Genomic DNA, 26,694 nt, shown 5'->3' with positions numbered 1-26,694 from the left:
GTACACTAATCTAGAGCTAGAATTTACACTTAGTGAATTACATTTTTCCAGACCATTTCTCCAGTTTGTCAAGAACATCTTGCATTTAATGTCTCCCAGTGTTTTCAGTCCCACACATCCCCTTATCTAGCAAAGCATGACCTCTGTTATGCTTAGGTTATCAAGAAAGTATTAAATGTACAAGGCCCTATTATTACTGACCACTGAGTAACCCTACTAGGAAACTAATTCACTTGCTCTGAGACCTCTCTGAACCCAAGCGGAGAGAGAAGATTTACTTTTCATCCTAACTAAAGCAATAGTGTAATTGCATGTAAGGAAAACTGTAATAAAGGGAAGGAGATAAGAAAAAAAAGAAAATTATTGTCTAAATGGTAAGATGCAGTAATACCTGCTTTCCAGTTTTGGCACCAAAATAGCTTGTGACTATCTTCTGTCTTTTCTTCATTTGCTTTTAATTTTGTCCTTATAATTCTTTTTGACTATAATGTTGTATGTTTCCTATCAAACAGTTCAGTCAGAAATAACCAACAGATTTACGGATTCCAAAACCAGCAAAATTTCTTTCCTAGCTCCAACTTTGAACTAATAATTGACAAGCCCTGAACGGAATCCTCAAGTCTTCAAATCGTAGAATCATAGATTTGTTCCAACCCCATGCTATGGGCACCTTCCACTAGACCAGGTTTCTCAGAGCTCCATCCAACCTGGTCTTGAACACTTCCAGGGATGGGGCATCCACAGCTTCTCTGGGCAACTTGTGCCAGTGTCTCAGCACCCTGACAGTGAAGAATTTTTTCCTGATGTCTAATTTTGACCTGCTCTCTTTCAGTTTGAAACCATTGCCCCTTGTCCTATCCCTACCTGTTCCTGTGAAAAGTCCCTCTCTGGCTCTCTCGTAGCCCCTTTAGGTACTGTGAGGCTGCTGGAAGGTCTCACTGAAGCCTTCTCTCCTCTAGGCTGAACAACCCCAGCTCCCTCAGCCTGTCTTCTGATCTTCTTCTTGGCCCTCCTCTGGACTCACTCCAGCAGGTCCATGTCCTTCAGATGTTGGGGACCCCAGGGCCGGATGCAGCACTCTGGGTGGGTCTCACCAGAGTGGAGCAGAGGGGCAGAGTCCCCTCCCTGGCCCTGCTGCCCGTGGTGCTTTGGATGTATCCCAGGACACTGTTGGCCTTCTGGGCTGCAACTGCCCATGGCCAGCTCACATCCAGCTTCTCACCCACTGACACCCTCAAGTCCTTCTCCCCAGGTCTGTTCTCACTCTGTTCTCTGCCCAGCCTGTGTTTGTGCTTGAGGCTGTCCTGACCCAGGTGCAGGCTCTTGCACTTGGCCTTGCTGAGCTTTGTGAGGTTCACATGGGCCCATCTTTAAAGCCTGTCAAGGTCCCTCTGGATGGCATCTTTTCCCTGCAGCATCTTAATCACACCACACAGCTTAGGATTGTTGGCAGACTTGATGAGGTCACATTCAACCCCGCTGTCCATGTTACTGACAAAGATGTTAGTGCTGATCCCAGTGCTGTCCCCTGAAGAACACCACTTGTCACTGGTCTCCACTTGGACATCAAGCCATTGACACAACTCTTTGAGAGTTATCATTCAGCAAATTTCTTGTCCACCGAATGGTCCATTATTATGAGAGTTTTTGTAGATTGGGAACTTGAGTTTCTGGAAAGGATTCTTTGGTGTCCTGCAACCAGGTAAATTCAGTAACAGAGTTCATTTTATCCATTTATGAGATTGATGTGGAGTCTGAATTCAGTAGAAAGACAACACGAGAAATGAATTACTACAATTAGTATAACAATTAAAACTCTATGATAACTCACACATAAAGTATCAAAAGCAGATACCATAGCCTTGAAGCGCAGAAAATATCAAGTGGCTCAGAAAACAGATAATAAATTAAATGTCATTGAAGAACTGGGTATAGTAAATAGTATCTTGAGAAAGAACGAATTTTCTCTATTTGCACTGTATGACACAGATCATAATGTGCTGCAGTTCAGAGCATCTTTGAGGTATATAGGCTCCATATTCTTCCCCTACTTGATTTTGTTTTATATTCAACCCTCTTAGAGGATTCTTGGAGTGTGCTTAATGTATTATGGATGTTTTCCACATAATGAATAAAGCCTGTGTTTAGTGTCCTGTGGACTAAGAACCTCCAAGGATCTGGCCAAGGAAAGGATTTGCCCTTCCTGTTTGATAATTGTACAATCTGATACAATGAGAGGAATACACAAACTCACTTTAAGAAAAATGTTTATTATTAGTAATAAATACCAAGTTACTAGTAGCATAAATAGAATGAGGCAGTACTCTACCTCTCAGAAATATAAATATATCAACAAATCGAAAAGCAAACAACCAGCAAACCTGTATACTGTTTCAGTCACCTTGTTACTCCACCCTTACTGTTCTTCTGGTGATGTCCTGTGAAGTTTTTCTTCCTTGTCATTGTCCTGCAGGGTCAAATAGTCTTTAGCGTAGGATCTCTTTAATGTATTCTAAGGCTTCAAAAATCAGCTGCTTTAGTGCATGCTAATGATTTGGCTTCCATCTATTAGTGTGGAGAGAGAGTGGCACCTCTGCAGAGCAATTTTAGGGCACTTAAGATGAATGAATTGCTGCCTGGAGTTGTGTGTGGCTTTCCCATCTCATTTTCCAGGTTAAGGGAGACTGAGTGCATGCCTCTGATCTCCACCTCATCCTACAAGCTGTTCACCTTTCTCTGTTTAGTAGCACTCAGCATCCATGTCAGCTGATTCTGAGATCCTTTTTGGCTTTAAAGCCTGCTAAATGACTGCACTGGCCTCATGCTGAAGGGTGGGGGTGAAAAAAAAAAGAAATTCTACTCCAGAGTAGTAAACAATATATATAAAGTAAGAGTAAAAAGACCAAAGAATAAAATGTATACCCTCAGCTCTGAGGCAGCATTTCATTTGAGGCAATAATTTTCCAGAATTATCTGAGCTGATACTTACACTGTCATTTGCAAAATGGCTTTGCTATTACAGTAATTTCAGTGGAGAGAGGCATTAGTCTGTCTCATCTTCATACTCTGTATGTGTGAGCATTACAGAGCACATAGGTGAGTAGGGGAGCTATTAAATATTCTTTCTGATATAAATCAAATAAAAATTAAAACCTGAGGTAAGAGTGTTTCTTTGCCTGAGCACCCCAGGTCTCTGGGGCTGAGTGCCTTCAGTTGTATTTTCTTGTGCTGGAACTTGGCTTGGGAAAACTTGTCTTTCACCTTAGCATTTTTTGCCTCCTAAAGGAAAGGAGGCATTCTACTACCCAGTAGGCATGAAGCATGTTTTCTGTTGATCCTCTAAGGCAGTGTGGTTGTCAGGATTTGTCCCACAGCTGCTAAAGAAAATTTGCTTGTAGCAAATCCTTTGGAGTGACCCCCTTTGCCACCTCTGCTCCTGCAGAACCCCCAGTCCATTCTCTTTGGCTTCCTCACCTGTGATCTCCTTTATCAGGATACTAGGCAACATACTGTTTTTCAGCTCTGACTTCTCCAAGCAGTGTTTTATGACAGTCTGAAGTACAACCATTTCCTTCATTTTACTGGATTGTAATTTTTAATATTGGGTGGCTAAGTGCACATAATTCAGCACATAATCTGATTTTGAGATTAATGAGCTTCATGGCTCATCTTTTTTGGACTTCTTCGTAGTGTTTAGACTAATTTTGCATGTATGAATAAAGGCTAAGTGCATGGTTTTAATGTTTTGAGCCATTGCTTGTTTTAATCTCTTGCTGGAAGTGATTTTTTCCCCATTTTTTTGCTGGTTGATACAGAACTGAGCATAATTAGGGACTCTGCAGAATTTTAGTTCCCCAGATTGATTTCTGAATAAAGATTTTTATGCAAGATATAAAATACCTTGACTGTTTTTTTCCTATTTTGCCTGGTTTGTAGTGATTACACTTAAAGTCTTGGTGCATACTCTGACTTTTTCCTTCCCATAATGTATTGCTGCAGTAGCCTCTAAGAGCATCATTTTTGTTCACATTGTAGTGTATTTGTGTGAGTGTTTCTTCATTGCTTCCACTTCTTGATGACTTCTTAAGTGCATTCGTTGCCTTCCTCTTTCTGTGTCTGCTGCCCTTGACATTTAATGCTCTTCATTCTCTAATGTTATCTGCTTACTGGTGTCCAGTGTATACAGTGTACAGGACACACAATTTGCACGGAATTTCTGGCTTGTCTCTAGTATCTACACTTTTAACAGTCTGTCAGCTCCAACAAGTTGGTTTTCACCTAAGTGGATTTTGGTTTGATTTGGCTCTGGTGAAATTCTCGACCATTTAAAAGTTGTACTATGGACTGATAACATGGGCACATTATTTTCTCAGTTGTAGAAGTAAAAACTGAGAGGCTTCCAAAATAAAAGTTTCTCATTGGAAAAAGCATTTTTATTTATAAATAACAAAATTTTGTGTGAAACTTCACTTTCAATAAAATCTAATTAAGGAGAAATGATAAAAATGTCATTTTCAGTCTTATCCATAATGAAATACTGTTGTTTCTCATTTCAAAATACTTCTTATTTTTACAACCTATAGTTAGAATATAATATTAAATCAAAATCAGAACAAAAATACTAATTTTTGAAGTGGAACGTATTAGTTTATCCAATTATTTTCCTTACAAATAAAATTCAGCTTTTCCTTTTGTTCCTATCATAGTGAAAACAAATCTGGTGTTTTCCAGTAGAACAGAAAGTCTGTGTTCAGATCAGCATGCTCTGAATTTATTTGCTTAGCATTGTAGGTTGATTTTATCTGTCATGCTATGTCAAGTAGGTTCAACATAAAAATGGTCACTGTTCTTTGATACATACATCAGCATTTGGAAAGAAGGAGAAATTCTGCCCAAAGCTGTAGTCTTTGTTGTAAAGTATTTAAACCTTGATAGCGTGCCCCAGCCAAACCATTTTTAGTTATTTTTACCAGAGCCCTCAGAGTGGGACCAGGCTGGAATTACCCTCACTGGCTTCACCTGGCCTTTCCACCTTCAGCTGCAGCACATCAGCCCCAAGAGGGTTTTTAAGCTCCAGTCTGAAGGTTTGAGGGGAGAGGTGGGATAGGTTTATATTTGTTCCATGTTCTTTGCTGTCTTGTTGTTTGGATTTCCTGGGCTAACTTGGCTGCTGATCACTGGATGGGTTTTGTTGCCGTTATCATCTCTATGCTGCTTGCCTGGATCAGGAGCCCCACCTGTTAGAGCCCTCAGGAATTCATCTAGGACTGAAAGGTAAACTGGGCTAAATTGGGAAAGAAGCTGAAAAATTAAATACCAAGACAGCAAGGAATAGATAAAAAAGGACTGTGCTGCACTGGATTAAAACCAATCATATTCTCAGAAAAGTGTGTGTGGAGCTCATGGACAAAATCGAGAAACCAATCAAGCAATGGGAGATCTCATGCACAGCAGTTGCAAGATGTGTATGTATTATATTATGTAAAAGTTGTAAAATGCATAAGTAGAGTAGTATGTAAAAGTAGGTAGAATGTATAAGTAGGTAAAATGTGTAAGTAGGTAAAATGCATAAGTACTGTATTATGTAGAAGTTGTAAAAGTGTAAGTAAGAAAATGTATAAGTAGAGTGATAGGTATATGTATAAGTAGTATAAGATAAGCAAGTGAAATGTATAAGTGGGTAGAATGTATAAGTAAGCAGAGTGTATGAGTAAGATATTATGTCAAAGTTGTGAGATGTGTGAACACAGGGGTATTTTAAACAATAAGACTCTTCTGTGAAACCATATTGATTCGTTGATCAGAAGGCATGAGTTCCTGCAAGTCTTTTCTGGGTTAGTATCTCCTGACTTTGTGGTTAATCATGTGTCTCTAGTGTATTGGAAGTTACTTTCATGATTTTTTTCTGTTTATTATGTTCAATCTTTGGCTTCTTTTATTTATATTTTCATAGTTTACATAGATGCATGAAAGACTTTATTCGACTTTCTGTTATTTTTCTGTAATGGAAAGCAGTTTATAAGTGGTTGCACCAAATTTCCATTTGGATTATTAGTGATCTCATTGGTGAAAAATAAATTGATGATGGAAGGAGATATGTGATGAGAATCAGAGAAATAATGTGCAGCTTGACAAAAACCACTGATTTTTGGAGATACAGTTAAAAATTGCAGTATTTGGAAGGTCTGAAAATGGAATAAAAAGGGGATCCGTTTAGTGCAGTTAGATGACTGTGACTTCCATTCATAGTAATTAAAGGCCTGGCCCACTGAAACCACTTTTCAAAGTGCAGGGGGGGGTCATTCAGCCATGACATTAGGGGATATAATATGACACATCAAAAAGAAACTGGTGTTCCTAGTGATGTGTTGCCTTATGTCCGTCTTCATAGTTTTCTGCCTTTCAGTTTTACATACCCACTTGAAATTTACATCTTTATTTTTATGTAAGTCTTGCTTTTACTAAAGGATTCATAACTTCCAGTGGAAAGCAGGAATCTAGTTCTGGACAAAATAAAGCTTGTAATACTAGGAAGTCAGACATCGGTCAATGCAATGAATGCAGATGACCATGAATCTAATAAAGGAAAAATGATAAGCCCTTCACTGGAAAGATGTAAACCTACCTTTGAGAAAGGATTAAGAAAACTGCCCTTGAAAGAACAGTCCTGTGTGGTAAGCTCTGAACCAGAAGACATGTAATAGCTTTTGTTTTCAAGAAGTTTGTTGTGTGGGGACTTTCCATAGATAGGCAAATTGGAAGTCCTCACTCCATGATTCTAAGGCATAGAAAAGATTTTGCTAAAGTTCATTCTCACAAGGCACCGTCTATTACGATGAGGTCGCTTAATTTTTCCAGGCTATTTCCCACTGCTTTTTGCATGAATGTTCTTAGACTGATGCCGGGAAAATGAACGTGTCAACTGAAACAAGAATATTCATCTTCAGCTTTTGCTTTCTCTCTTTGTTATATCCTGAGATGCTGCCCTTTGTGAAGAGATCTAGGGACACATTCCTTTCCCTCCAAGTTTTTCTCATTAATAATTTCAGTTATGAAAACTAGTAATTCCAAGAGTGCGTGGTTTTTAAAAACAGAGTGGCACTGGGAGGAGTGCAAGCCATTGGTAATGAAGTATCCAGAGAACTTTGGCCACACTGCAACTGCATGGCTGTGGAAATTGTTGACTGACAGGAAAATAATGCTTGTTAAAGGATAGTCTGGTCTTCAAAGAGAATGATGTTTACCTAGATAAACACAATTTTCAGAAGCAAGAGCAATCAAAAGCTTTTATTTTTGAACATCTATTATGGAGATATTCTTTATGGTTATTATTCCACTGTAGATTTCTTAAACAGTTGGTGTCTTTATATTTCTGTCATCCTTTTTTATTTTCATGCCTAAATATTTAATAAAGGTGCTGCGTCATAGATTTCAAAAAATTTGCAATTGTTCTGACATGAATCATATATTATGGGATAAAATTGCTATGAACTGATTGGAAAAATGAGGAACAGTCTTTTGAAAACAGCACTGCCTCTTTGTAACCTGCACTATTAAAACCAATTCCCAGAAAGAAATTTCATTTCTTTGTGCTGAGGTTCCTTTTGCAGTGAAGGAATCCATCCGGTTCTGTGCAAAGATCTAGCCACTACAGCACTTGTTGTCTCAGTGGTGCCACTTGCATATTTTACCATTCAGGAGCAGAGGATGGCCTTTTTCTTCTGAAGAAGTAGTATGTATTTTCTCTCCTGTTTAATATTATCCTTAGCCTAATATCATCAGACCTCTTCTCTGTGAGGTTCTCAAAATCCTTTTGTCATGGCCTCACCGGTCACGTTGAAATTTTAGCAACTCATAATTTCTCTGAGTCCACTTGTCCAATGTCAGCATAAAATCTCATTTCAGTTCCTACTTCCTGGCTCAGTGTTTGTCTGCATTCGTAGCCAAATTTGTCCAAGATCAGAGTGTGGAAAAGTTACACACCTGAAAGAGACTGTTTTTTAACATGTTTTTCTCTCATTTTTGGAACTCAGAATGACAAAAGAGTTGTAGAAATTCCTTTAAATAGCATTGGCATCTAACAAGGAAAGAACCAGCGTCCTGTGAAAGGATGAAGGAAATTTATTACATTTACATGGTCAGTTACAATGTTACTCCTCAGGAATTTTGAATGATAAAATTGCAAAAAGAGTGTCTAGTTAGAGACACAGTCCCATAGGGAATATTTGAAAGGCGCATGCAAAGCAAACACTATGTAAAAACTTAAATTACAAGGTTTCTTTTGTCTGTTTTCCTTTTCTTTCTTAAAGAGGTGAGAAAGTTCTTTGAAATCTTATGCTTCATTTTAGACTTCACTAGAGCATTGGCAGAGAGGCAACAACTGGAAGGCCAGCCCTGAGCCTTTGATTAGAGAAAGGTGCGAGTTTGTCTGCTTTAACACCTCTGTGGATTATGAGGAAACTATAGGGCTTGAAGGAAAAAAACACCCTGTTTTTAAACTTGAGCTAGGAATGTGGGTCCCACTCTCTGCTTGCACAATCTGTGCTGATGCATCTCTAGTGATGCAGGACAGCTGGTGCCCATGACTTGTCTGTTTATCCCGGACCCATGGTGAACCTCATACACATAAAACAGAGCACCTGTGATGATTGCAAAACTGGCAAGAGTGGAAAATACTCGGTAATGTGGTATGAGACAAATCACAGACACTGCAAGGCTGACCAATAGGACACTGCAGGTTAGATAAAACTTGTACTGTATAAATGTGTGCCTATTCATATGCTTTCACTCTTCACAAAGTATTGACTTCAGTTTAATCTAGATTATATTTTACTAATTATGTATACATATACACACATGTATATATCTATATATACACCTAAGACTTTCTCAGCTTTCCTGAGAGCTGAGCCTAGTTCTAAGGTGATTTAGCTTCTCTTGTTTACAGGAACTGCACTTTTAGTTGAACTGGGTATAGACTTTTTCTTCTGGAACAGAATTGTTTTCCTTGTAATTCTGCAACATTTTTCCATTAGAAAGTGATCCCTTTCTTGACTGTTTCTCTCTCTCATGTATTGTTATTTATGAGTACTGCAGTGCATGAATATTTTACATTTTCCTGTTTCTGATTGTATTGTTCTTTCCTTATTGTTAACCAGAATTTACTATCAGGAACTGACAGCAGAAACTTTTGGTGCCATTGTTAATATAATATTGAGGGGCTGAAGATCTGCTGATCTCTGTCACAACCTCTTATGAATTCTTTTCCTCTTCAAATTCACTTCCTCTTCTTGGCCAGCTTGCAGTCCAGTGAGCCAAGTTTTCAGTTATTTCATATTTCTGCACTTTAACCTTTGATGAAGTACTTGGCTTAATGCTTTCTGAAGATATAAGTACTTCATTCTATTTTTGCTGAATCCTGGAGCATTGCAAATTCTGCAGAGCAAGTCAGGCTGTTTTTATTAACTTTTTAATAGTTTTTATTTTTATTTATACAGAGTTGCTTTTCTCAACAACAAATAAATTAAAGACTTATGTATGTATCACTAACAAAATTATACTTGAATTAAATGTCAGGATTAATTCTTGGAGACAAAAAAAAGGCTCAAACTGTACATGTCTTTTGCAGAAAAAGAAGGGCAAGAATACAGCCAAGGCTGTGGGTCCCTGGTGCCAAGCATAAGGCTGGGCCCTTAGCCTCTGTTTAATGGTAGCAGTGGCCACAGGCACAGCCCCCCTGGGAGCTACACGCTGGCTGCAGTGCAAGTTCATGGGGTGCTTGCTTCCTGGTGTGGGTGGAGCAGCTTCCAGCAGTTGTGATTCCTAGTTACAGGTTTCCTAAGTACCTGGCAGACAGAGTGAGGACTCAGAGCAGAGCTGGTGGATTTGAAGGGAGGTTTTCTATGGTAGGCTTTCCTTGGGGCTATGGAAGACTACAGACCCCTTTTGGAGGGCAGATCTGGTTCTGCTGCTTCTTCCTGCCCGGTCTGGGGCTGAAACAACCCAAAGTAATAGCAAAGAGTTAAGAAGAATGGGAAGCTGATGGGTTTCAGGGGAAGGTGTGCTTGTCCCTGAACTCTTTTAAAGAGCTCTGGGACATAGAGAGCTCAATGATAGTCACAGCCTTTAAGTTACTGTTCATACACTTAAAATCATGCTACTCTAAAACTGATGTTAACTATAAATGAATATCTTTAGTCCTAAAGCTACATGAGGCCCATCCTGCCTGTTTTCCCAAATGCCAGGTGTCAGTGCCACAGACTAATGGTCAGGCAGGAGGGAGAGCTGCTGTACTGCAGTTGGGGGGAAGGGTGATGTGACAAGGCTGGGCTATGCTCCCAAGAGTCTAGAGCTGGTAGAACTGTCCATCCCCAGTGCAGGTGCTGCTCTCCAAGCCAGATGATGAACAGTTGCACTGGACTAACGAATCAGCTCCCATAACTTATGTTAATCCCATCTTTCCTGCCATAGCTGCACAACTTGACCCAACAGGTCTTGTGGGAACTGAACTGCAGCCCTCAGCAGCGCTTCCTGAGGACACTGCCTCAGTCTGAGCTTGTATGTTTGAAACCAGATCTTTGCTCTGAAAACCAGAGTGACTTCAGGGTATATGTTCAGGGTTTTTGGAACAATTTATCATTCTTCCTGCAATCAAACTATTTCCCACCTTCCCTGAAAACATCTTAATTCAACCCTTCTGGTGAAGGGTCATGGATATGGTGGCTATCAAAGCTTATGTCAGGAGCATGTTCACTGTCTCACATCCTGAGACAGAGCTAGAGGGATCCCAGCAGAGGGAGGGCCCTTGGAAGGGATGGGGGGACGGTGACAGAGAACAGAAAACTGAGATTGAATAACGTAATAACTGTATTTTAAGGGGGATGGTTTATAGGATTTGAAATTTTGCTGAATCTCAAGTAACAATAGGGATTGTAGAAAGAAATTATAAATCACTATTTTCATTATTTGCTCTTGGTCCCACTGGCTTTTTTTGAAAGTAAATATTCATAGTTAATTTTGGTACTGGCCAAAACAATATCTTACAACAAAGCATTGTTCTTATTATGAATTTTAGAGTATTTATGAAAATGAATCAATTAGTCAGCTGGCAGAATTGAATTTCAAATGCGAAATGAGCCTGTGTGAGGTATAGCCATACACAGAAATTATGTGCAGTCTGCCATAAATTATGCAGGCATTTAGTGCTGAAATGCTGAAATACATTTCATTGCATTTGGAAGCTTTGAATGTCCTTTCACTTGCATGCTTTGAAAGATGGCTAATAATTCAGAACTATTCCATGGAAAACATGGCTAGAAAGAAATGTATAAATGCCCTAAGAATGAAGCTTTTGTCGCTATTTTGCTATTGTGAAATGAGCTGAAAGTTTACCACAAGAAAACTTAGGAAAGTAAGTCCTCACCCCCCATAAGGGCATCTCTAGATGGGCAAACAGATCAACCTAATACTTTTCAAATTCCATGAACTAATGATGGATTTTAGACATCATTATTCGAGAGAGGTCTATTTAATTCTGTTCAGTGAAAATATTCCATAGTCAGTAATCCCTTGCAGTACTGAATCACCAGCAGTGATCTTAATTCCCTCATGCGTTTGTCCATTTTCCATCTTCACCCACCTTCAAAATAAACAGACAACTCTCAACAAAATAAAAAAAATTAGCTTCCTGAACAAATTTTCATCTCTTCAAGAAAAAAAAGAGCCTTTTTTGTTTTTCTTGGGTTGATACAGAAGGACCTCCTATATCACATAGCTGAAAATTAATGTGCTGATATATGCAAAAGAGGGCTTTTTTGACAGGTTGTGTTTCAGTCAAGAGCAGAGAAGTAGGCAGCAGCATATAGAGTGGAAAGCAGCAGCGTAGGAAACCATAGGGATCTCCTTGAGTGATGTCCCTTGCCATCCCTGCTATCTCAGCATTTAATCTGTCATGGTTCATGAGGCAACATTTTAAAACCAGCAAGGAATCTTGCTACCGTTGTTCCCACTGACAGCTCTCCTGGAACCTCCCAGCTCAACTGTTGGAAACCTTTTTCTAACTTCAGGCCTGAATACATTAAGGAACATAACATAAGGAAATAAAAAATGACTGCTCCTGATCAGCCTAGAGCTCTTTCCAAACAAGCAGTGCATTTCTGCTGCAGAGTCAGGTGGCTCTTCTGCAGGAGCAGTCGAGCAAAGAAACAAAATGCTTCCTTGGTGTGTTCTCCCCACTCTTTTCTGCCCCCAGAGAAAGATACTGGTTTGGGCAGAGATGTCCTGCAGACTGAATACAGCCTATGGGCCATTATTTAGGCAATACAGTCCTGTGTAATTACTGTGGAAGAAAGTGTTCTTCTTAGACTATGCCATGTAGCCCTTCCTTCACAAGAGGCCAGGTGGTGTTTTTCTTGCTGACACTGAGTTCTATCTTATTTCTGGGGGAGTCACATAAGCAAGTCACATAAGTAAGGGAATCTTAGATGTAAATTTTGCATTCAAAGTTCAGAATTTATCTCATTCAGCATGTTGTAGCCTCTTATCTTTCTAAACAAGGTCCTACTTTTTATGCCACACTGTGAGGCTAATTATTCTCAATTTACTTGCACAGCCCTGCATTTGCCATCTATTATTCCTGAAATATAAAATGGTCTAAATTTTTTTTATATCTGGCTGCACTACCTAATTATTCCTCATTTGTTTTTATTCTCTTCCAATTTAGTATTGTCTGCAAAGTTGGAAATCATGTTTTCATATCATAATTAGACCTCTAAGAACCTAAGAAATCTGCTTGGTGAATAAGCATGCAAAGGGCTTGTTTTTTTCCCTTCTTCTATTTTCATTTTAATGGGGATTTAAAGTGAGACAATAAATTAGAAATGCATGAAATTATGAGCTAAAAAATTTTAAGTTGTTTGCCTCTGGGCCATAATGTTGCAGCAACCAGAAATGATATGAAGAAGTAGTTATGATAAGAAAGTTGGTTAGGAATGACTGATAAGGTAGAAGATGAACTGACGTGGCCCAGCCGTGCTGCATTAGAAGATGTGCTTGTTTGGACAGTGTATTGGTGTCAGGAGCCTGAAAGTTCCTCTTCTGCCCCAGCTACATGTAGCCAACATGTAAAGAAGTCAATTAGCAGCTGTGACTTTGATGCTGACAGAATTTTCTACCTTAAGAAAGTAGTTTTCTACCTCCAACTTAAAGATCATCTCACCTTTAAAATATGGCTCATAGGATTTCCTGCACCTTAGAGATAACGGGGAAGATATTAGCACACTTACAGTATGACAGAAGAGGACTCCTTTACTTGTGTTGCTTAGCATAATGCAGCAGCAATCAACCAGTTTGACATTTTCTAGAGCCAGAAAGGCAGAGCAACTCAGTAGCCTTTGCTCCAGCCATCTGTATATCTGGATGTTTCTGTCAGAAATAGAATGAGCACCATGTACTATGTCTTTTTTTGTCTCCCTTTTGCTCAAGTTTTAGCAGTTGAATGCATTGTTTCAAGGTACTACAGAGCTGTTGGCAATTCAAACCAGATCCTTTTCAACCCAAACTGTCCCATGATTCTGGTTTTTTTTTTTTTTAAATGTATAGGAAAAAAATGAGAGAATCACTGTCTTACAGACAAGCAAATGAAAAAGCAAAGCACGTAAAAGATCTCTCTCTGCTGTACCTATTTCAGTCGGAGCTCTTCTGAACAAGACTAATGTTGGGATCTGCAGCCCTCTCAGAAGAGGAGCAAATCTGATGGACCAGCCAATACAAGATCAGCCCTGAAGCCACAGACCCTGTTCAGACCCTGAATTGCTCATCATTTCCAGGTGGGAGAGAAGCACATAAGCATCCTCAGCTGATTTCCACCAGGGAATCACAGACTGTTCTCTGTGCAAGTTCAGACAGGTGCAGACTTTGCATTTGTGCCAGTAAGTTTATTTTGGCTGTGATACCCTCCTCTTTCCAGTTTAGACAGTGCTTAGAACAGGGAAGCTGCATTGAATTTTTCCCTCATGCTGTTCCATGCCTTGGCTCTATTTTGAGAAATCATAAAATTAAGGGACAGGCCGTGGGATATCAGCCACAGCTTGATGTTGGATGATTTGTTGCTCTTGAAAAAATCTGGCATGAAGAATGAAGCTTATGATGCAAGGACACTGCCATTGGCAGTGGGAGCAACAAATCATTTTGTGAATGAGACTGGGAAGGCCATCTCACTTGTAGAATCCATCTGGTGATCGGAGCATCTCTGGGCCTGATTCTGACTTCCCCAGTGGGGTCAGGCAAGAACAGACCCTTCAGAACAATTGCACTAGTGACAGTGTTGACACGTATATGACACAAGAGATCAGGGTCATGTCAGATCTGCCAGAAGGGGTAGACTTTTTAATTGCTGTCTGTGTTTTTTTTTTTTGGCCCTCACTTTGTAGGCACATTCAATTACAGATGCAACTTAAGTCATTTTTATGTCTTCCTGACTGACAGATATATTGGTTAATGTCCTAGCTGCAAAATTATGCCCACAGGTATGTGCAGCTGTTGTTCTGAGCCAGCGGAAGGAATGCATAGGTATGGTACTTCAGCAACTTTCTCTCTTCTCTCTAGGATGCCAAAAAGAAGAAACACATTTTTAAAAAATCCAATTGATCCTAATAGGATAAGATATTTAAATGTAATTATTAAATATAATCTGTGCAGGACAAGGTTAAGGGCATTTGTGTAATGTAACTTCATATTTTTCCCTAAATATATCAGAAGTTACTCTTAATTGTAGCTTCAGCTATAATTTACAAGGTTTTGAGCGGCTTGGTTTTAGATGATGACACTCCTGCAAAATCAGTGATGTTCCTGTGTGAGTGAGTAATTTATCTTGAAAAGTAAAAATGTTCATGAAAAGGTTGCAATGAACACTTTAAAGTCTGACTCTGTTTCTGTAGAGATCACACTGAATATGGATTAAATTGTTCTTTGATTGCATGATTAGTCTCCTAAATCTAACGTAGGCTTTCTATTCCTTCATGAGATGATTCAACGATTTCAAAGTGAGCTAATGAATTAAAAATTACAGATTTCAATAAAAATTCTATTAAACATCAACACATGCCTAATTTTTTTTTTTTTAATTCTGGAACACTTTCAAGCATATCCATTATTTCTTTAAATATTCAGAATAATTCTCAATGAAAGTCAATACATTGCAGCAATTTGGATGTTATGTCATTAAAACGATAAGGCAACTCTAAGAATTTAAGAATTGTGCCAAAGGAAAAAAAATAGGAAGATGGACAAAGACATCTGAAAATACCATCTGAATTATATAATTTTTAAGCTTGGAAATAGGAACTTGATTTTTATGATGAGAAACAACATCTGAATAAATGTTTGTCAGCAGAGTTCTCTGTTTTTATTTCCACCATTATTCTATTGCCTTTGCAGTTTACCACAGCCCATGCTGTTGGTGAGACAACACTGAAATGTGGATAAGGCAAGCACTGATGTAATGCAATGCAATTTTTTAGAAGAATCAGCACACCATTGTTTCCCTTATCCTTAAGGCTTTTGGGATTGTGGGAATTCACCTTCTCCAGAGATAGGTACACACAAATTTCCCATAACTTCTGATGACTGCAGTTAGTGTTAGTGTAAAGGTTTGGTACATATGTATGTCCAACATGACAATCTTTTCTAAAACTAAATTATTGCAGTCAAGTCCAGGAAATGTTAATTTAAAACTTGTAGTAGCATAAATGCTTCCTTAAAGTCCATGGTCCATAAACTTCTTGTAAAAACTGACTTTGAGATTGTAAAAAAACTGACTTCAAGAGGACAAGTTGAGAGATCCTTCCTTAAATCTAGTGTGCCCTAACTGTCAAAATCTTCCAATACTGACTTGGCCCACCCGAGTCCTGAGCGTCTCATTTTCCTCCATCCCATGTGTTTCTTTGGGCCAAAATGACTGGATGGAGTCTCTAGTCCCTGTGAGTGATGTGGCTCCCATGCCATCCCTGAGGAGGTGGCAGTGCTGGCTGTAACCCTTCCAAACCCACAGAGGGGCTGAGCATCTGTGGCTCAGCTGCTGTGCAGTACCTGGGGAAAAGCTAGCATGGAGGTGTTTTCTATAGCAAGAATTCATCCTTAAATTCCAGTTCTATCTTTTCCTGCATTTCCCTACCCCTGTCTATCCAGCACTATCAAAAATGTGAAGTGCTGTAGAGAGCATCGAGTCTCTAAATTTCTACACATTTTACCTGCAAACGGTATTCAGCATAATTAAGAGGGAATTACACCAAATTCCCACATTACAGCTGGATTGAGTGGAGAGGGCTGTGGAGTCATTTTGAAGAAATTGTTGTGTTCTTAGGCTGTTTGTGATGGAAGTTCCTTCACATTTCATGGATTTGTCATGCTTGAGATCCTGTGTACTGCACTGATCAGCCGTAAAACTGTCCTTTATTTGAAATTAAATGTGGAGAAGTTTAAATTGTTCTGTGTGTATACAGACGTAAGAAGCTCATCTTTGGCAGTGCTCAGATTATTTATACTGCAGCTGCAGTAAATTTGAGTTGCACCAAATGTAGCTCTCTAAATGTCAGCTTGATTTTCTCAAGACCTACTTTTAACTTATTATAAATATTACTTGTTACAGATGCTAAAACTCTTCAAAAGAGGAATGTCAGTCTGGGTGCAGAAATATGCATCACAGCAGGACATTTATTTCTATTCTTCTGAAAAATTACCAAAATTACCTTTGTTATATGCATTTAAGCATGTTGGGGTTGTGAGAATTCACCTTCTCCCTAGGTGGGTACACACAAATTTCCCATAATTTCTGGGGACTGCAGTTAGTGTTAATGTAAAGGTTTGGTACATATGTATGTCCAACATGGCAATCTTTTCTAAAACTAAATTATTGCAATCAAGTCTAGGAAATGCTAATTTAAAAGCTGAAAAGGAAAAAAAAAAAATGTCAATTTATATAGACTTTTAACTGATTATATGAAATTTTTATTGTCTCCCAAACTTGTCTACTTTTTTGTTTAAATAAAAAAAGCAAGAAGATAATTCACTATTTATAATTTAAGAACTTCAGTTGCTGCCATGCAATGATATGGTCCATAATTCAAAGCTTAAAAGTGAAAAGGAGAATCCAGCATTTTTTTTTAGATACTCAGAAAGCGCTGAGCACAATCTCAGTTCAAATTACTTATTCATTGAGACAAATAAAAGTTCAACACTGTATATAAGAGGTGGATTAAAATAATATTGATTGCAATTTTCTTGACAAATAACAAAGCAGAAATGAGAATTTGCATTCATGTGGAACAGATCAGTCACATTTGGAACAAAAATGACCTATCTTAGAAAACAGCTTCTAAGTAGGCAGGTAACTCTTAAACTTCAAAGTGTGTTCTTTCTCACATCATGCAATTACAGCGAAATATTTTTGCTTGGGTCAGGTGAAAAAACAAAAATCTGTATTCTCAGCTGTAGAGTTTTTAAGACCCATATTGTCTTGCTTATTACTGTGGATGTTAATTCCACAGTGGCAGTGTGACTGACCTTGCCCTTCTGCAGCTGGGCCTGTCAGATTACATTGATCTTAGGTACTGTTTGTTAGTGTTCTCTTTTCTGACCAGTCACCTTTAGTTACCCAAAGTCTTAGGTTCACTTCACTGTAATCAAGAAGCTAGTGTTCTAGGGAGAAAAAAGATATTTTTCTTTGGGTTTTTGTTGGTTGCATTAGTTGTCTAAATGAGGGACTGTTAGAATAGGATGGTATAATGGAATAAATGTCAATTTGGACAGAGATACACAGAAATTGCCTTAGTTATTTGTAATTTTTCTGCTTCATTTATCCATTTCTGAAATACTTCCAAGCTATTTATTTACTATGTTAAGACTTTAATTTTTATTGATCTCTCAAATCGCTCATTGAAACTTTCACCAGAGTTATATCAGCACATATCATTTTATTGCCATGGTTTTACTATCATAACTTTAGTTTTGTGTCAGTACTAGTCAAAAACAATTCTAGCCATGTTTGTGACTTCTCTTGGCCATCCCTAGACTCCAGAGAAGTCAGTGGTTGGTGCCTCCTGGAGAGTGGTGCTGAACCCCTGAGATACTTGCAGGCACATTCTATGGGCCAAACTTCGTCCCACATAGTCTGGGGTGAATTTGTAGCTATTGATGTAGTTATCAAAGTGTTCTGGACAAATCAAAGCAGAAATTGCTCTTTCCTTTAGGTTGAAGCATAGAAAAGACAGAATTAATTTTGATTTTTTGTAAATATTCTGGCTTAATTTATAAGAATTGGAAATGCTTGTCATATATTCATCAGTACCAGTCCTTTTACCTGTGCAAAGTTAAGACACAGAAGACCTGAAAAGAGATGAGAGTAATTTTTGTATGAGATGGAAAGGCAAGAGAAAAAGAAATCAATTCAGCTAGAATATTCCAAAACAAATTCATGCCCTACTGAAGGATCAAGTACAAGGACTTTGAACGTTTGGGTTAGCTGGGGGACATCATCTGAATTAGATCCACTTGAAAGGGTGAAAAAGCATCACTGCTCTATCCGGTAATGCCACAAGTATTCAGCTTTTGTGGTTGCTGTTATTAATGCAGCATCTTGCTTTCAATAAGTAATGTTTACATTTCAATTGTAGCTTCCAGCTTGAGCTCACGATTCCCATTTTTTTGTAGCTGTTAAGTTCCATTGCAGTGAAGCCCAGTTTAATTCTTCTTCTTGAGTCTGCTATGTAATCTTGATTTCTTAAGCATATTTTCTAGCTCTGGTATTCTCTTAGATTCAGGATATTAGGACATTTTCAAAATGCTTTCTATTTACAATTTAACATTATACAATGTCAAGAATAATTAAAAGCATAGAGAGATGACAGAGAAAATCCCATTTATATGATCTTTCTATTTCGCTTTTCTGAGTTTCGCTTAGAATGCCTTCTTCAGGAGCTAAAATTGTCTTTTTAGCAAATGCAACATGCAAAAAAAGAGTTAACAGAAAATCGTCATGATCACTCAGTAACTTTATTGTCACAGGTTGTCAAAGTTCTGAGCTAGGTGGTTTCGTCAGAGTTCAGGATGAATGTCCAGCCCACACTGTGACTCAGTGTGTGAGGAAATCATCCCAGCTGGCAGTTGCTGTGGTAGGGCCTTGGGACAAAGCTTCCGTGAAGTTTGGAGGGGTGGTGGAAGGGGAGATTTAACGTCTCGCTCTGTCTTGCTGACTATGGAGCTGATGGTGCACCTGACTAGGGGAGAGAAGGAGGCCTGTAAATCATGCTGCAATTTGTAGCATGAGGATGTCAGGAAGCTTGAAACCTTGCTGTTCCCTCCACTCCTGAAATACAAACCCCATACAATAGGCTCTTCTTGCAGGACCTACAGCTTCCAACCATCCCAGTGTACCTGGCAGCTCTGCCCTGCTCCTTTCCCCTGCCCCTGCTGCATCAGTGGGATCACACAGGGAGCAATATCCTGGCTGTGGTCAGGGGAGCAGTGGATGAGAAGAAAATTCAGAGCTGTAGCAAGGCCACAAAAACACACAACAAGTGGAGGCATGACCTCTGATGTGTCATACATGGGATGGTAAGGTATGAAAGCAGGCAGGTGAGGTACATATCAATGGTTTCAGCACCTACCAGGTTTGGTACAGAAGCATTTAAACACAGTACATCAGTATGTTGCCTGACAGTGCTGATATTCATATACCTGCATATATATCCTGCTCTGTTCCAGCTGCTGAAACATTTCATGTGTCTGAGTGATCAAAAGCATACAATATTGCATGTGTAAAAGAAGTAATTACATTATTGATGAGTTACAGAATTTAAGTTTTGGTCAAAGAAGGACTTTGATACCACATAATACTTGGAGACTTGTGGCAGAATCTGTGGCCTTGAGTTGGAGTTGTAGGTTTCCTCTACAATGGCAAAGAAAGAATGTATGATCCATAGTGGTATGCACAAACCTAAGCATTGAGCCAGCTGAGGTAGCAATAGCAAAGCCCTGAGGACTCACTCCTGTTTTAAATCCCCACCCTCTTGGAGGCTTACGTGCCTAACTGTGCATTTCTCTGCATGCATTTCTCTCCACACATAATTTACAGCCATGAAAGTAGGAACTTAATCCTCCTCTTCACAGAAAAACCACATAGAAGAATCAATCTTTTCTATTAAAAGGGATCCAGAGCAGAAGTAGGTGGTGATTCCTCTCACCTCCTCCTCAGCCTTTTCAAGAGGACATCTTGTTTCAGCCCCTTTTTCTGCTTTTACAAGCACAATCTGACCTGGAAAGTTCCCCAGCATATAGACTGTTGGGGAGGACGAGTACTTTCAAACCCTGCCCCAGAAGTCATGGCAGATTGTATGAAAGCTTTAATGATTCAATGCTCTATGGAGTGGGAGTAGGAGTAAGTGTAACCCTGATTCTGCAGTGTGGCGGTTAGATCACTTCCATAGGTTTGGAATACTTAGTCTATGCTTCAAGGACAATTTAGTTATATTGTATTACTTAGAGAGTGATAAATAGGACTGTTTGGAAACAGTTTCTCTAGCCAGCTTCCCTACAGAGCCAAACTTGCTTCTTTATCTCTGTCCCAATGATGACAAAAATGTCCAAAAAGACCTAAATGAAATACTTAAGAAATTTATAATGCAAACTGTGATACATTATGCATTTCCTCAGGAAAATTTTGGAAACTGGTCAAAATAATTTAATTAGTTACTTCATTGTGAAAAAGGTTTTAAGAGCCAATTAGACAAATCAAGCAGGGAGAGCTGCAAGCTTGAAATATAGAATCAGTAAAGTGAAATACTATTCTAAGGAAAAAGGTGGAGATGACAGTACATGAAAGGGAAGTGATCTGCAGATGAAAGGCACAATAGCAGTAAAAGACACATAGTGAGGGTGATAGCATGAACTGATGAGGGGGAGCAAATGGAATCAGTGCAAACTGGCGTAGACTCATGGAATAGCACTGCTTGGAATGAATAAGCTTGCATTGCAGCTGTCTCAAATAGGGACTTGCTACTGCTCAGGTAACGATCTAATTGTGGAGAAAACCATGCAAAGCTCGTTATCTAGCATATATATACACATGTGTATGTATTTTAGTTTGGATGGTCAAATGTGTCTTGTGCGGTGATGTGTCATGTTGTAAGATTTCACAGTAACAACTGTCTGCTTGTGTACTTTGATTTCATTGTTGTTGGTAGTGTAGTTAGTTTCTTCAGACCCTGTACATTGCACAGATACATTTGTACACTCAGGTTCTCTCTTTCTGCATATCCACAAAACATTCACAAGGGAACAATTAGTGAAATGATATAAAACGAATAACACAGGATCTATCAACAGGCTTAGGTTGGAAAGTGCCAGATGGGTGCTTCATACCTGAGCAGTGTGAAAAAAATCTGGATTGGAATGTTGAAGTTTTGCCATGTGTGTAATATCATACACATTGGGCCAAGCTCTGTCTACAGTATGGAATTTCACAGCTGTCAGTTTGCACTACATGAATGAACAGGCTCATGTATGTTATGCATCCTCTTACTCCTGTGCTCTCCACTGCTAGAAGTGCTGTTAGGCCTGCAAACTTTTGCCTCCCTCTTATAACACCCAACGTCCCATGCACAAGTCTGGAAGTGTAAAGCAAAATTAGAATTTCCCCCTTTCTGTATATGTCATTACAGATGGTTACAGATGGTTCTGTTCTGCACAACAGTCTGATGCAGAAGGTAGAAGCTCTCAAAGTATACACTTACATATGTGAAAAGTATGTGAATGTCAAGTGTAAGCTAGATTGCTTGGACCAGACAACCCAGACTTTACCTCACACTCAATAAAATTATTTATGGAGGAAGAAAATGCTTTATATGAAAAAGGGAGAGTTCTTGTAGCTGCAAGGAAGGCTGGAGATTTTGGTGATAAATTGATAAGCAAAATTTAGACTTTAATGTGGTAACAATAATGCTAATTAATGGCATTAATATGGTAAAAAGAAATGGTTTTATAAGCATAGAATATGTAGAGTTATCTGTCAAACCTAGCTTGCAAGGTCATAAAGCAACATGAATAAGAGCTATTGTTAGTAAAGAATATATTTCAGAGAACTCAATATGTTTTTTCTTCCATAGTATAGGCATTTCTGAAAAAAGCTGAAGGTCACATCTGGAAGATGAAAATGTATTTTCCCACAGAAGGTACTAAAGGGTTTATGATTATGTGAGAGAACACTGTTAGGTATATGGAACCATTACATTTTGACAAGGTAACTGATCTAGATGAATGATATTCACAAATTCCAGAGAAATTATTAAGGTAAAGAAAAGCCTTTAGAATATCTTTTTTTTTTCACATCTTGTTAACAGCTAGGGAAACATCAAAAGACAGAAAGAGGGTAGTAGTTTTTCTGTATTTTTGGGAGAAGTTAGAGGGAGAAATACATGGCATTGTCTCAACTGTTTAGAGCATGGTGCTGATAAGGCCAAGATTATGGGTTTGGGTTTGATCCCTGTATGGGCTGTTAACTTAAGAGTTGGACTTGATGATCCTTGTGGGTCCCTTCCAGCTCAGAACATTCTGTGATTCTGTGGATGTGTAATATGGAAAGAAGAATTACTATTGTTTAAAGACCAAGCAATCAGGCTTGATGAATGTGCAATATTTGTGTGAACAGTCCTGAATAGCCAAAGAGAAGTAAATTAAAGGACATGTTGTGCTTGGACATACGAGTCTCTTGACACTATGTCATATGTAGACACCCACAAAATTGATTTCTCTAAAAAGCTAAGCTGAGATAAACACCAAGGATTGATGAAATGAATTTCAAATTAACTTAGTAGAAAAAAAAATAAAGCATGCAAACTAAAGGGGAATACTTTGTAAGAAGACATGAGACAAATGAGGCAGAATTAGTGGTCAAAGCTGAAGACCACTCTGGTATACAAGAGGGGGGTTATTGGAAAGAGAGCAGACTTTGCAGGAAAAAATAAGAATGAATGCAGAAACATGACTGTGTAGAGACAAAATAATGTTTTCAGTATTATGCTGGTAGGAAAGCAGTAGTTAAGTTTAAAGTACTAGAGAAATGCAATTAAACCCATCCCCAGCAGCAGAACATTGAATGTCAATCAATAATTAGAGCTGGGCATACAGATAATAAACTACCTGCACAATGCGTACCAAGATAAATAATACAGAATACTTAATTTCCACATATAAACATACTTACACCTATATGTAATACAGTTATTCTCTTAAGTGCTAAATCCATACAAGAAAGACTGATGGAAAATGAGGAATGATACTCTGCTGAACTCTAAAGGGTTTAGTGTGCTGTGCAGAGTATCCATCTATCTCTTTTATTTTGCTGAGGATCATTCATAGACTCATAGAATAGTTTGAGTTGGAAGGGACCTTTAAAGGTCATCTAGACCAACACCCCTGCGATGAGTGGGGATATCTTCAATCCATCCTCCTACCATCTCTGTCATGTTCCTGTTCTTTGAGCAAATAATCTCCAGGAAGAACTCCACAGTTCTTTAATACAGCTATAGTTTATTTTTGAGGTTAATTTGTGTCAAGATTGTACTGCTCCTTTGATTTTTGGATGGTAGCCTTAGGTTGTAGGCAGAATCAGAAAAGCATGTTGCACAAATGGTGCATTGAGCATAAGCAATGCAGTTCAGTCCAAGTGAAGTAACAATAAAGCCTTTAGACCATATCACATCTTCATCTTCATGCAACATATGTCACAGATAAATGATTTTAACTATACAGAAGAGAATTTTACCATGTATTTTAGTATGCATATCTTTCTGCTTGTAAAGCCACATACTTCAGTATGTACAGTAAGATCAGCTGTGCCGAGTGAGTTATCCTTGTGTAGAGGGAAAAAGAGCTTTATACAGCTCTCTAAAATTAGGTATAAGATCAGCTTGTCTTTCATAAAAGTGTCAGAGTTTCAAGTGCCAGTTTCTCACATATCTGCAAGGTCAGAAAAGGCTGTAAAGTCATACATGGGAGCTGGCTATCAGCTCTTGCAAATACTGTCACGTGAAGCCATACTTGCTCTCCCTGAAGGACCATGCATTATTGAACTTCACAGCTGTGGTGGTTTTGGGAACAGGAAGAATGCTGCAGATGGAGAAGTGAAAGCTTCTTACAGCCTTTGTGCAGAAGTAATTTCGGGGAAAGAAATACATACTCTGGCTGTTGCCATTTTTATAAGTTTTTAAAGTTGTTTAAAGCTGAGTCCCTGGTTTGGACTGTTAAGTGCATCCCAGATAATGAGGAGTGGACAGTATGGTTGGCAGTACCCACGTGCTGAGCTGATGTATCCACAGGTTTAAACTCCCTTCAACAAACTTATTCCACAGCTCATATAAGTTTCAAATATACTTTATTAAAATTGCTGTCCAGAAAAAAAATAAATTAAAAACGTGCCTTCTTTGTGAAAAGTATATCTCACAATTAAAACTGCTCAGGCAGTGAGATTGCCCACTGCTTTGTCTTTACATTTTAATGTGCTTATTTATAGGAACACAGTTTTTAAAAGCACACACAACAAACATCATTGTGCTCTCCAGGCAAATGTATAAGATGGGCTAAAATCTCCATTTGTCTGTGCTGTGCATGCTCATTTAGATTATGGTAAAGTGGGTATAAAACACTACTGGAACACAATGGAAATGATGTATGCCTCTTTGCAATGAGATAAACGATTATATGTGGTATTAGAGCCATAATTTTATGCTTGTTAGTCATCCAATTTTGATTAAGGGAGCATTTATTTTAAGAATAAGTCTGCACTGCTGTTCACATTTTCTCTTTCTACAGCAAGTTGTATGTTAAAGAGCAGGACAAAATGCAGTTCAAGAATAGGACAGTTGGGACTGATGTGGAGAAAATAGCACAACACAGAGCTGAACTAGTAGAAGGGGTACCAAATGGAACTGTTGGTTACTGGCTTCAAAGGTAATTTGGGTTTAAAGGTACTTGGGCCCTTGAGGTAAACACTGGGAATTTCAGTTGCTCATAAAATGCTAAAATTGACACAGAATGTTTGCCTTCCAAACACCAAAACCTTTTCAGATTAATTCCACAATTGTACATATTGTGGGGCTTTTAGTAGTTCCAGAAGATTTCAACAGTTGCATATGAAATAGAAACTCTTGAACCAAATCAAAATCAAATGAGGGAGGAAAGAGAGCTTTCAGCCAGGATCACACAAGAAAAAAGTTTAAAATTTACTGCTACCTCCTAAATCTCTCTTGTGCAAGTGTTACGAGTAAGATCAGGAAATTTTGTTTTTTCCTTTTTAGATAATTGAGTTGATGTAACACAGAGGAGTTATTATCCCTTCTGACAGGTAAGATGGGTAACTCAGAGCCAAAAGGAAGCATTTCTTAGATGAACCATGAGTAGAGGAGGGTGGACATGAGTGCCATATTCATTGCCATTTGAATTCAGGAAAATCCTGCCTGATGAAAGATATAGGGAGGGGGATATGTCTTCTCCGAAGCCTAGAACTGAGTATGTGTTCACTTCCTTTGTAACAGCCTAGCTGATTCCTAGTGCTAGCTGTCCATAAGCTTGTATATGCACCAGAAAAAAAAAAGAAGGCATCTTTAAGTACATCTGAATTTCAAACTTTGGTTCAAACATATGGGAATGAAGGGTTTTGAAATACAAGTTATCAGCTAAACTTTCTTTATATTGTATCTTAAGCAATCCACTTGCTCCTCTTACATATAGGCCAGCTAAGTGGGGTGCAAAGTTCTTATCCTGGCTCACAAAGGAAATAGTCTGACATAATTCAGGTATTTCAAATGATCTGTCATTTGAAGAATGACATAACCCTTTGTAATATAGGTGTAAGGGCTTTAAATTCCCAGCTCATGTGTCAGTCACAGTGGAAGTGCTGCAGAGGGCCGGCCCAAGGGCAGGGGGATGCGCCCCAGGACCCTGTGGCTTCCCTGCAGTGGAGAGCCTGTCTGGAGAGTGAGCTCAGAGCTGGCTTGGGCAGCTTCTGCAAGCAAGACTCAAGCCTTTGCCAGTGAGATTCACTGCTTGGAAGATGTGACTCCTTGTCAAAGGGAGCAGGGTCCCCTGACACCTACTTAATGCACACAGGTTGCTGGGAAATTTATGACACCAGAGTTTTCAGTCCTGGCAGAGTGACTTAATATATATTTAAACCTACAATAGCCAGGACATATTTCATATCCTGGTTTTCTTTTCCCCTAGATATTGCCACTGTTTCAGTGAGCCTGCAGGGCACATTTTCTTGAAAGACAGATATGCTTTTTCATGTAACACCCCATTAAGTAAAGCCCTTTAGCAAGGACAAAGAGTCTCTGAAGATCCTCTTTTGACATAGGATGTTTACAGACTGAAACACAAACTGGCTGTTTCACTGAAAAAGAAAAAATTCCAAATTTCCTGGTTAATCTGCTGACTGCCCTGAAACATTCTGTTTGTTTCAGTTTGATATTTTCCAAGAAAGCTTCTGATGATTTTTCTTTAACCTCTTTCTAATGGCTTTGTCAATATCTTTCAAGCATTTGTTTTTGTGTCAAGTTTTCATACTCCAGATATATGTAAATGAGAAAGGTGTTGGAAAAGAAAAGGGCTGCTGTAGATGTGTAAGTCTCTGAGACCTTCAAAATT

At 38.7% G+C, this 26,694-nt stretch overlaps 1 protein-coding gene across 38 annotated transcripts in view; it reads left to right on the top strand.

The window, feature by feature from the left end:
- LOC116440251 (collagen alpha-1(III) chain-like) overlaps positions 1 to 26,694 on the top strand; it is a 295,630-nt gene that overhangs the window by 117,500 nt on the left and 151,436 nt on the right. For 26 of the 38 annotated variants that reach the window (XR_004238482.1, XR_004238504.1, XR_004238493.1 and 23 more), the window contains one exon: positions 13,688 to 13,826. The exons of 10 other annotated variants lie outside the window; for them this stretch is intronic. The gene's annotated coding sequence lies outside the window, so the exon portion shown is untranslated. Of the gene's footprint in view, positions 1 to 13,687; positions 13,827 to 24,861; positions 25,051 to 25,346; positions 25,362 to 26,694 lie in introns of those variants that run through there. 2 more of the 38 variants (XR_004238499.1, XR_004238498.1) reach the window with 2 other exon arrangements.

This window comes from Corvus moneduloides, chromosome 2, assembly GCF_009650955.1.
Source record: "Corvus moneduloides isolate bCorMon1 chromosome 2, bCorMon1.pri, whole genome shotgun sequence".
NCBI lineage: Eukaryota > Metazoa > Chordata > Aves > Passeriformes > Corvidae > Corvus > Corvus moneduloides.
This window is presented reverse-complemented; position numbering and strand designations above follow the sequence as displayed.